The sequence below is a fragment of the Zootermopsis nevadensis genome, unplaced genomic scaffold (genome assembly GCF_977971745.1).
Source record: "Zootermopsis nevadensis isolate Lab colony 2312 unplaced genomic scaffold, Znev_1.0 Znev_ptg000028l, whole genome shotgun sequence".
Taxonomy (NCBI): domain Eukaryota; kingdom Metazoa; phylum Arthropoda; class Insecta; order Blattodea; family Termopsidae; genus Zootermopsis; species Zootermopsis nevadensis.
In genome coordinates, this window is record NW_028259160.1 from 1659034 (window position 1) to 1671129 (window position 12096).

At 38.8% G+C, this 12096-nt stretch overlaps 1 protein-coding gene and 1 long non-coding RNA gene across 4 annotated transcripts in view; both read left to right on the forward strand.

The window, feature by feature from the left end:
* Window positions 1–1274: 1274 nt before the first annotated feature.
* LOC147872312 (uncharacterized) lies at window positions 1275–7686 on the forward strand. The gene is made up of 4 exons (XR_015537449.1): window positions 1275–1447; window positions 1585–2082; window positions 2856–3031; window positions 6545–7686. It is a non-coding gene; the product is annotated as an uncharacterized LOC147872312 (long non-coding RNA).
* Window positions 7687–9422: 1736 nt separating this feature from the next.
* Balat (Beta-alanine transporter) overlaps window positions 9423–12096 on the forward strand; it is a 218949-nt gene continuing 216275 nt past the window's right edge. The window contains exon 1 of one of the 3 annotated variants that reach the window (XM_022083194.2): window positions 9423–9714. The gene's annotated coding sequence lies outside the window, so the exon portion shown is untranslated. Of the gene's footprint in view, window positions 9715–10356; window positions 10924–12096 lie in introns of those variants that run through there. The other 2 variants (XM_022083175.2, XM_022083124.2) reach the window with 2 other exon arrangements.

The window sequence follows — 12096 nt, forward strand, 5'->3', positions numbered from 1 at the left end:
CAAAACGACGGCCTTTCAATCGAAATTTCATTTTGGGGAACAGGAAGAAGTCGCAGGGGGCGAGGTCAGGCGAATAGGGTGGGTGGGGAATCACCGTCGTGTTTTTGGAAGCCAAAACTGTGTGGGCGTTCGCGTTGTGGTGGTGGAGAACCCAGTTGTTGTTCTCCCACTTTTCCGGACGTTTGCGCCTAATGCTCTCCCGTAGCCGCTTCAACGTCTACGATCTGCAACCACAGCCTCTCGCACTTTCGCGATGTTTTCCGGTGTTGTGCTTGTCGATGGTCGTCCTGAACGCTCATCGTCGTCGACAGGCGTTCGTTTATCCTTAAAGCGTTTGTACCACAAAGAAGTTTTACTTTGACTCATAGCATTCTAACCAAATGCTTCCACAAGCACGCGGTGGGTTTCTACAGCAGTTTTTTAAGCTTAAAGCAAAATTTGATGTAGATTCTTTGCTCCTTGAAATCTGCCATTTAAAAAGTTGTCAGTGGAACCACGGTTTCGGAGAATTAGACGTAAATACGTTTATACAATGAAAGGAAGTTTATATATTGGCTTTATTCTAAATATTTCCTTTATACCCTCTTTACAATTGAGTAAAGTTTGACTAAGACTTTGCTTATTTAACTTAATTAGTTACGCTTAAGATGGGTCTGTGGTAGATAAATGTAAAGTAATGTAATGTAATATAATGTAAGGTAAGGTAATGAAAGGTAATGTAATGTAATGAAATGTTTTAAAGGTAACAACAATTCCGAGTAATGTAATGTAACGTTTCCTAGGTAACAACAATGCCGAGTAAACAATTGACGTTTCCTGGGTAACAACTATGCCGAGTAAACACGACGTTTCCTAGGTAACCAGGTTACACTTTTTCCTTTCCCTTTTTCGTTACACTTTTTTGCCGAATGACCCTTCAATATGGACGTATTTACGTCAAAAAATTGCCGAACCACTACAACACAACGATACAAAAACGGGTTTTACTATATTATTAAGAGGGAAGATGTCACTAATGGCAATCACGGAAATTCTTTTCAGGAACCCCGTTGCTGCCGATTAGTTTCCAATCTGAGGTGTTGTATTTCAGGCAGCATTTCAAACGGCAGTGCAATGGAGTGTGTTCGGATGGACATCTACTTCAGATCTGTGGTCGGTAGATGCCAGGGTTGTTCGTCACGGTGCGCATAGAACGATCATTGAATATCCCTACCGCTTAGGCCGGATTTGTTCACTGTTTTTCAGACGTTGCTATCACTGCCTGCGAGGTAATGGCGTAGCCGTTCGTTATGGTTTGTTTTATTGGGTCGGCGTCAAAGTAGTATGCGTTCTGAGTCCAATGTAGATCTTCTGTCATATATTGCAAGGGCGTGCAAGTTAATTTGATGTTATTTGAGCGTGTGTTGAATTTATGTATGTCATCTTACCCTTGTGTGGAGGACGTAAAGTAAGAAATATTTTGATTACATTGAAGGTCGGTTTAGTTGGCCAGTAGGTTATGAATGAGGTGTAGTGTCTCCATAGAAACAATTACTACTGGTCTCTCAATGCGGATGTTTATTTCAGTACTTGGTTTTGTTTCAGGTACGCGTGCCTGCAAGCGGATAGGATACTTGAGTCTGGCAGTTTTGGGTCCATAATTACTACGGAGGTATAGATTGCGACTGTATGCGGTATTCTCCAGCTTCCCGTCACTTCTACTTCAACAACAACACATAGGCCTATTTAATATTCTCAGAATTTGTGTCAATGTTATCGTCCTTGGTAGTGTAAATTTTCCATTACGGCAAAATTATACGCAGCTATGACACCGAACTGTGGGAAACAAATACATTTTTATGAACTCAGTCAAGAGTAAAATTAAATTTCTTTATCTGTGCTACATTAAAGATTATACCGAATTTAGTTGTGGTGAAACTTTGATAGTTATAGCGTAAAATCAACATAGTTGGCTATGGAGTAAATAACTCTTGTTTAGAAGCATTATGACAGAGTTTCTACAGAAACGGATTTGTGTTTGTGTGCTGTTTATGGTGTGTTATCATAGTTTACTTTTGTGCACAATGGAAGACATGGACATTAGTAAGTGAGATATTGAATGTTTAAATTGAATTTTAACTTGCTTGTGTGCTACTGAGTACGAAAAGCCTTTATTCTGATGCAGTTATGTAAAGACGAACGTGATAAATGTCACCACGGCAGAAATACTTCAAAAAAATTTCCATTTCGTAATTTAACTCGTAAGGATAAAGTAAAAGTGATCAATTTCTGCTTTGTCACTTAACATTTCATAGAAATGTTTTTAAGTCGTAACTTACTAGAAACTATGCTTGCAGGTTGCTGATGTAAACGTTTAAGCTATACTGCAATTTAATTAAAGGTGACAAAATTTGCTACCCTAAGGAATAATCGCTTCATTTGCGAAGTTCAAATATTTGTGCAGAAATTACTACAACTCAAAGTTACAATCATGTATAATATGGGGACAGATTAGATTCTGAGAATGCTTCATACAGTGTGGTTCAGGATCTGTGTTGCCAGTTTTTATGTATAAAAGTAAAGATGATACATGCAAAACTACAAATTTACTGACTGCAATGTTTAGGTTTGAAATTTGTCTGTGAAATCAACGCAAGAAATGAGACTAGGGCTTTCAAAGAACATGGTGCTGTTCTGGTCATTGACCCATGCTGGGTAAAGTGATGGGAGGTTGAAAAAGTTCTTTAAGTTTCTCTTTATATAGAAGCCTTCTATTGTGTATTTGAGTGTGTACTATTATTGTAATATTATTAATATAATAAAGTTGAGAGTGAGATGATTAAGGCATGTACCAATGATGTGATGTTCTGTTACAGTTATATTGTTGTTACAAGGCCCAGCACCAGCGATTGTTGCGTACAAGGACAAATATGTGGCATGGCTAATAAACGTTGTGGATCAAATATGCACTGCATATCTCCCGAGATGGTTCTGCTCCACTAAAGTAGTTTGGTTCCTGATAGTGATGTTCGTCATCTTATGTTTTTTCAAGGTAGGTACAAGAAGGAACAGATACACAGTTTTCTTTGGATAATATTGAAAGGGAGAGATTATATAAGACTCTGAAGTGGACTGATTTCACTTCTCAAGATTCAATGATGGGTTTTGGTTATTGTGATAAATCAGGGGACTTCTTCATAGGCTATGTAAGTATCAGGAGTGAAAGTGACTGTCTTCTGGTTTCACTGCAATGTAGCTGACATGTTAAGAGGTGCTTGTTGAATAGAGCAATGTTCCATATATTTTTGTTAGAAATGTAAATGCCACATTTATTGAAGACCTTTCCATAAATAACAGATTACTGTGACACACAAGTGTAAATGTTATTTTCTCTTGGTGGCAGTTCGTTATACCAGAGATGAAAGCGAGTTTCTTAAGAGTCGGCTACTGACCTCAATCCTGAGCCAGTTAAATCCATCCACAGTTTCACATCAAACAGGGTATACACAAAAGAATGGTGCGGTTTCAAAAGTTAATAAAAAAATTATTTCTCACCTTACACGGGCACAACATACACCGTCAGCGGCGGCAATAATTTTGTTATTATCTTTTGAGACTGCATCATTCTTTTGTGTATACCCTGTGTTTATTTAAGATACATTTCAAAAACCGCCACGGTGGTCTAGCGGTTAGAACGCTGGCCTTGTAATCCTGGGGTCTCGGGTTCGATTCCCGGCGGTGCCCGAATTTATAACTTGTGTTGGGCAAGGCCGTGGTCTAGGCAACACGGAGTTTTCCTCCGTGGCATCCCAACAATTACTCCATTCACACACAGAAGAAGGCAATGGCAAACCACTTCTGGATCATCTGCCAAGAACGTATATGAACAGGTCCCAGTCCGAGAAAAGGATGGAAGGATCCTGTTCATATGGACCTGTCGTCAGACAGAACACTAAATAAAAAAAAAATAGTTGACTAATGGAAATGTTGCCCAATCGCATGGACTAGATTCATCTGGCTGAAGATTGTGTGCAGTGGAGGAATCTTACAAACACGAACATGAAACGTATGTTTGTGTAACATAGAAGGCGGAAAATTCCTTGATCACCTGAGCAATTACAAATTTTTCAAGTATGGCTCTGCTCCATGCAGTTAATTTAGTTAAACTATAAAGGTAAGAGCAGGATCATACTTGATAGGACTGTACAGTGCGGAGCGGTCTAGAAACTGTTGCACTCTTAGATTATTCATACGCGAACTGGAAAGTGTCAGCTGTTTTATCTTGAGGTGAGTAAGACTGCTTCTTGGTTTATTTAAAAACCCTTTTTTTTAGAATTATCTGTGTGTAAAATATTAGAAAGGAAATAGCACTCATTTCATTGCACTGTGTACTCTTTTGGTTGTAATGAACAAATAGAGGAAATAGACGAGGCGAAGAAGTAAACGAGAGAAGGCAAATTAGGAGAATTCGAAGCTGGGGATGAAGTTAAAGAGGAGAGAGAGAGAGATGAGGAGATGGGTGTCCTGCACATATGAACAAACAATGTAGCAGACCTAATTTGCAGTAATTTTCTGATGGACAAACGACGCAAGGGGACTTTTCCATCCGTCCTGTTTCAACAAGTAGAGAATGGCGTTTCGTTAAAACTCGATTGAATCTAACGGGCCATTATTAAATAATTACACTTTCATTTAATTAAAACTGACAGGTCAAAATTCCTGGCTTCCTATAGGTTGCAATTAACCAATAAATATCCTAGTCTCTGCGATTGTTGGTAACTTCAAAGAACTTTGGCCGAAGTTGCTAATCACGTTTATATTTGACAGCATGTCAAAAATTATTGTCTTTTATTTGAAGGTAATTTATAAATGTATATCAAATTAAGAAAGATAAGATTGGGGGAAGGCTGGTTGCATGGGAGGAGAGATGATAAATTTATAAAAAAAATTAGTTTCAACCCCGACAGCAAGAGGCCACTTGGGAGACCTAGGTATAGATGAGAAGACTTTGAAATGTTTTTTTTTATTATTAGTGTTCTGTCTGACGACAGGTCCATATGAACAGGATCCTTCCATCCTTTTCTCGGACTGGGACCTGTTCATATACGTTCTTGGCAGATGATCCAGAAGTGGTTTGCCATTGCCTTCTTCTGTGTGTGAATGGAGTAATTGTTGGGATGCCACGGAGAAACCGGGGAAGCCCCCGGAGGAAAACTCCGTGCTTCCTAGACCACGGCCTTGCCCAACACAAGTTATAAATTCGGGCACTGCCGGTAATCGAACCCGAGACCCCCAGGATTACAAGGCCAGCGTTCTAACCGCTAGACCACCGTGGCGGTAGTCAACTATTTACGCTTAGATATCCCTATAGATTTTCAGGTTATAAATTAATGCGTTTCTTATATTCATTTTTAGATTATAGAAGTGTATTTAAATATAGTTAAATAAAACCTACATAAATTTAACAAGGAACCAAATGTATATTTGTTTGTTCCGACACCTTATTAAGAATATAATATTCTTTTGAGGTTTGGCGTGGTATTACAAAGGATTATGGCAAATTTCAGACAGTACGCTTTTCCAAAATGCTGGCCAGTCCACACTGTGCCAGAACCCGCAAGAACGTCATAATCAGAAAGTTTGTTCATTCTCAAACGTTAATTAACATCGAAATCGTTTGCTGTTGTTTATCGGAAGTTTATCGATTCGTAACTTTACAAGGAATTACAGAGTAAGACAATAATTAATTGGCTGGTAACAACGTTTCGGGACATAGGAAGTGCTCGTCGAGAGACAAGGGAGCTGAAATTACGACCATACCGATTTCAAGAAATACGTCTACTGCAGCAAAGGGATTTTTAGGGTCACGTTTTTTAATCCCAATAATAATTTTTACAACTACAGCTACGGTTATTTTCAATAAATAAATACGATGCTAGTAAAATTATTATAATTCATGTGAGCTAATTATAAAATTTGTTAAAGTTTAAATTTAATTTCGTAATCAATAGTAACTATTCTTTTGGCACAGCTATTGGCTACGAAAATGCTTTACTTCTACTTATATTTACATTTATCTCGGATATATGTATAAATAAATGTAATATTTACCTTGAATGTAATAAACTATATTCTCTATATCGAACGCTTTCGATATCCTGCACTTAAAACAAGTTTGAGATATTTTAGAACAGAACGTGTCAAATCGGCTTTTTATTTGTCAAGTACGTATATATACTAATATTGTACAAGAAATAATGTAAATGGGAGATTATCATCATAGACATACATTAAGAGAGGGTTACAGCAAGGAGCCATTTATTTTAAATGTTCTAATGAATGAAATTATAAATCTATAAAGGAAAAAGGTGTATGAATTGGGAAATCGGGACGAAAGAAATAAGCAGAGTCTGAAGTGGAGATGAAGTAGTGTTAATTACAGATAATGAAGATGATTTATAGAAGTAATTATATCATTAAATTAATTGTCAGATGTTTGAAATGAGATTTTCCCCAACGAAGACAAATGCTGGAAATTTAAAATAAGATTATTTTACATCCATAGGTTCTTCCAGAGTGTCATTAATAAATTTCAGTACATCAGCAAAATGTGATGGAATTACTACGTGGTAAGCGCAGTTATCTGTCAGCTTCTGACGGTGTGATGCGTCACTAGAACATTGAGTGTAGCGTCGGTGTGATATCCATTAACACAACGCAGCGAAGACGAATACCTCTCTTCCTATACGCTCCAGGACACTTCCAAGACATTCAAAATTATGTTTCAAGGCAATACTCAACGTGATTTTGATTATCAATTCCAAAATGCTATTTGCATGATGAAATGTACAAATGTATTTGATATTAATGCATCAGTATATGAGAACGTAAACCAATATCTTAGATAAATATTAAGTTTAAACACTTTGAAGTTTAAACAGTAAGGAGTGAAGTCCTATAAATCGAAGTCAAACAACAGTTTAAGACAACCAGAATATCCGGGCCTATAAATACAAATAAAAATGTCATCAGGTCTATTGTGATATATGCAGTTAAAACAGGAGCAAATATAAGAAAATAAACATTGAAACTATCACAATTTGGCGTATTTAGAAAGGCGGTTGGAAGAATCATAATGATCCTGTGGTAAACCGAGACGTTAGGCATAAATGTGATACGTAATAAATAGGACCGATTAAAATAACTGTGCATCTCGAACGGCACTCGGCAGAACACAGCGCGAAGGACCCATACATAGTTTATGCAGAAAAGAATCGTATGGCCTGAGGAAAATACAACGTCGAAGTTCGAAGGTTTTTTGCGATAGCGAAATACAGTTTTAGATTTTGTTATTTAAACCACAGTTTCGGAAGTTAATTCTACCTCCGTTATCAGACGGAAGGAGAACAAAGTAAAGGTAATCCTTTGTACCTCGTGTTTGAGCTAGTCTCAGACCTTGAGGTTTGACGTTAACTCTGCCAGGGAGGCTTACAAATTAGCTCCTTCCTTGTTCTCCTCTTACCTGATTAATCAGCTGCTAAAACCTTGCGGTTTTAATAACACCTGGACATCGGAAAAGTTCAACAGAATAATTTAATAAAAATGAGGTAATGTTTAATAATTTTTGTATACACATAAAATTTAAGTTGTAATTATATGCTTAAAAGTTGAAGTGACTCCGAAAATATAAGTAAAACGATCTCCGAATGCTCTGTGAGTGTTTGTGTCTCATGAAGTTAACAGTGAAGTCCTTTGTTCTTGCATTATACCTTACTACATAGGTCTAAGTTTGTAAAAGCTAATTGTTCACAAACAGCAATACATCCTACTGATTACTCTTTCGCAGTGACTGTTTTGAGGTAAACTGGACGGTAACATCACAGCAGCGGAGTTGCATAGAAAGTTAGTCCACTTTAATGGATGTCAGGAAATACGGCTGTTCTATAGCAGTCTGTTTTAGACCCTGAAATCGTCTTAAAGTATTCAGCTAACACGGTCAGGTGTTTCGTGTAAGCAGCTTTACGTGCCACGTTCGTACGTTCTGTGGTAACGTAATTACAGGGTTGTACATCGCACAGGGTTACAGAATACGATATTATTAAAAAATAGCAAGACATGAAATATAGTTCATAAGAGGACATATTATTATTATTATTATTTAGTGTTCTGTCTGACGACAGGTCCATATGAACAGGATCCTTCCATCCTTTTCTCGGACTGGGACCTGTTCATATACGTTCTTGGCAGATGATCCAGAAGCGGTTTGCCATTGCCTTCTTCTGTGTGTGAATGGAGTAATTGTTGGGATGCCACGGAGGAAAACTCCGTGTTGCCTAGACCACGGCCTTGCCCAACACAAGTTATAAATTCGGGCACCGCCGGGAATCGAACCCGAGACCCCAGGATTACAAGGCCAGCGTTCTAACCGCTAGACCACCTCATCTTAATATTATTTAGTGTTCTGTCAGACGACAGGTCCATATGAACAGGATCCTTCCATCCTTTTCTCGGACTGGGACCTGTTCATATACGTTCTTGGCAGATGATCCAGAAGTGGTTTGCCATTGCCTTCTTCTGTGTGTGAATGGAGTAATTGTTGGGATGCCACGGAGGAAAACTCCGTGTTGCCTAGACCACGGCCTTGCCCAACACAAGTTATAAATTCGGGCACCGCCGGGAATCGAACCCGAGACCCCAGGATTACAAGGCCAGCGTTCTAACCGCTAGACCACCTCATCTTAATATTATTTAGTGTTCTGTCAGACGACAGGTCCATATGAACAGGATCCTTCCATCCTTTTCTCGGACCTGGACCTGTTCATATACGTTCTTGGCAGATGATCCAGAAGTGGTTTGCCATTGCCTTCTTCTGTGTGTGAATGGAGTAATTGTTGGGATGCCACGGAGGAAAACTCCGTGTTGCCTAGACCACGGCCTTGCCCAACACAAGTTATAAATTCGGGCACCGCCGGGAATCGAACCCGAGACCCCAGGATTACAAGGCCAGCGTTCTAACCGCTAGACCACCTCATCTTAATATTATTTAGTGTTCTGTCAGACGACAGGTCCATATGAACAGGATCCTTCCATCCTTTTCTCGGACTGGGACCTGTTCATATACGTTCTTGGCAGATGATCCAGAAGTGGTTTGCCATTGCCTTCTTCTGTGTGTGAATGGAGTAATTGTTGGGATGCCACGGAGGAAAACTCCGTGTTGCCTAGACCACGGCCTTGCCCAACACAAGTTATAAATTCGGGCACCGCCGGGAATCGAACCCGAGACCCCAGGATTACAAGGCCAGCATTCTAACCGCTAGACCACCGTGGCCATACGAGGACATACAGGGAGTTTCTGAAAATTTCGTCGAATGAAGTCTGTATACACATCCTTGGACGCTTCATCTTTGAGTTGTGGCCCATTTTATTTAGGAAGGAGAAGGATGAAATTGCGATTTTCTTCAGTCTTTCCCGATCCAGGTCTGGCTGCTTGTTAATCCTCACACAATCATCATTAGGGGAGGACGGGGGAATGGCGATCAGTGGGTAATGTCGGTCAGGCATTTTTCCGACGAACGGTATCAGATAGAAGCTTCAAGCTGGTGCTGACATCTAGTGCTTGATTCAGTGAAGTTCAACAGCGTATTCCGCCATTTGCTTCAGGTGCAGTTACCGAGATAGTAGCGTGTGTCTCTTTTGTGCTCCAGTGACATAATACTTGAAATTGAAATATCTGAGGTGAGCGAACTTTCTTTGAATTATATGAATATTACTACGTCATTTGAACCGGTTAATATCGTGTTGAAATAACAAGAATTTATCCGCTTCCGGCTTGCGTTGTAAACTTGTAATTCTTGTGTTCGTCTCAGATTTCAAGCATGACCACTTTAGACAGATGGAACTATGGGAAAAGTTAAAAAATCTCACGCAGGTAACCGGGAAAACGCCCGAGTGGTACTTTGTTATTTTCTGGTTGTTGTCCATTGGCGACGTTTCAGACTAACGTTTGTTCATCATTTAAGTTTATCTGAGTTTCACAGAGAAAGGTTCTTGATTCTCTTGTGCTTAGGAAGGACAGACAGGCTTACTTATTATGTCAAAAAGAAAATTATTTTTCTTTTCATCATATTAAGTAACATTGACGATGCTTGAGAAAGACGTTCCGAGGAAAATATTATGGACCTAATAAAGTAGAAGCAAGAGAATAATGGAGGAAATTATGTAAAAAGAGTTTTATAATTCTTAATCTTCAACAAATGTTTTTTGGATAATCAAATCGAAGAGGACGAGATAAACAGGAAATGTGGGTCTTCGTGTCAGATAAGAGAAGCTTACAGAAATTTAATAAGAAAATTTAAAAGGAAAAGACCACTGAGAGACACGGGTTTAAATAAGAGGACAATATTAAAATGGATATTAAAGAAATAGTTTGTGGACTGCGCAAACATAATATTGAATATTTGAGTTTTAAGAAAAGTAGTGAATTTATATCTAGCTGAGGGACTACAACAAGCCTCTGACGAAGGAAACTGCTACATGCATTTAGATTTTGAACCTTACGTCGTTCAGGTTCAATATGGTGGGGCGTCGCAATTTGCAAATCTCTCTCCTGATGGTAGAGGCTATGAAATAATCGCTTTGGCCTAATTGGCTTCTGTTACGAAAACCAAGACCGGGTTCGAATCTAACCTAACCTGCGTAAACCCGATGAGAGGGGTGTGGTAGGGGCAGGACGTGTTGAGGCGCATGAACTGTTTTCTTATGGCCATCGCTCAGTGCTTCTCTGTAAGCGACGCGGGGCAGTCGTTGGTTCTCAGTGGTGCGCTGCGCGAGGCAAGTGTTTACGTGTTTCGCTCGACATGAATTGTACTAAGTCAAATGCGGGAAAAAATTTAAATTAATCGACGTTCTTCACGTCTTATGTTTACTCAAAATACTTGTATTTAGGCAAGTGTTTTAATATAAAAGCCCTAAATTATATTACGTGGTAGGAATGTACTATAACTGTTGTATAATAGGCTTGGTGTTTCGAATTTAATGATCTGGTTTATTAAAGACTTGACGAAGAAACATTCGACAGTCGTCAGAGTGTGACAGTGGGTTAATTAGATGTTAAAAATGGCAGATAATTTATTTTGCGGAGGATTTGAATTTATTGTCTGATGTCAAAACAAAATATAGTTCCAAAATGTTCATAGAATGGTGATTTATATCCGAAGTTCCGATATACAGTAATCTGAATTGCTTATACAAAATGGTTTAAAAGTGGTGATAAGAATATTTGGCCCTAAGATAGAGGAATTAACACGAAATAAAGAAAATTACATAATTAGGAGCTTCATAATTGTTGCTCGTCACCAAACACTGTTTTAATTGTAAAACAAAGGACAATGAGATAGGAAAGACTTGTAGCACGCATATAACATTTTCAGATATTTAATGGGAAAAAGACTACTTGTGAGAACCAGACGTAGATGGGAGAGTAATATTAAAACGGATCTCAAAACAATGGAATGTGGACAGGATTCAAGTGACTCAGAATAGAATATTTTTTTTATAAACACTGCAAAGCAACTTCGGACTTTGCAATTGTAGAGAATTTCTTGTCATTTTAGTATTGGCTACTGAAACAGAACAGAACCGTGGAGTTGGTTGCTTTTTTCACGACGGTTTATAGCCTTTGTAGTCTCGTACGTGGTTACCAAAATTTCGAGGAGAAAATCGCCTCCATGTTCAGGGTAGCTAAGGTGCAGGCCGAAATGAAAATCAGGGCAAACGAAATATTAAAAATCACGACGAAAGAATCCATAAAATATGTGTACTCCATACACTTTCATAATTTTTTTTAACTGTTTGAGTCAATTAATGTTTATGGAACTCTTGGTGTGTAAATAAAGTTTGTAGGAAAAGAAAGTGTTTGCGTTATTCAGGCTTCAACATTTCATTCGTCCGTCTGCACGCAAAGGCCGAGTCCATGCGTCATCTGAAGGATCTCTCTGCACCGGAGTGCTCGATTCGTTGCCCCATTCGTACGTTTGTTGTGGTCTGTGCCAGTGTTAGACTTCAAGCGGCGTCACTACTGAATACCCGTGGATCAAAGAAACGTGTATGACAGATGCG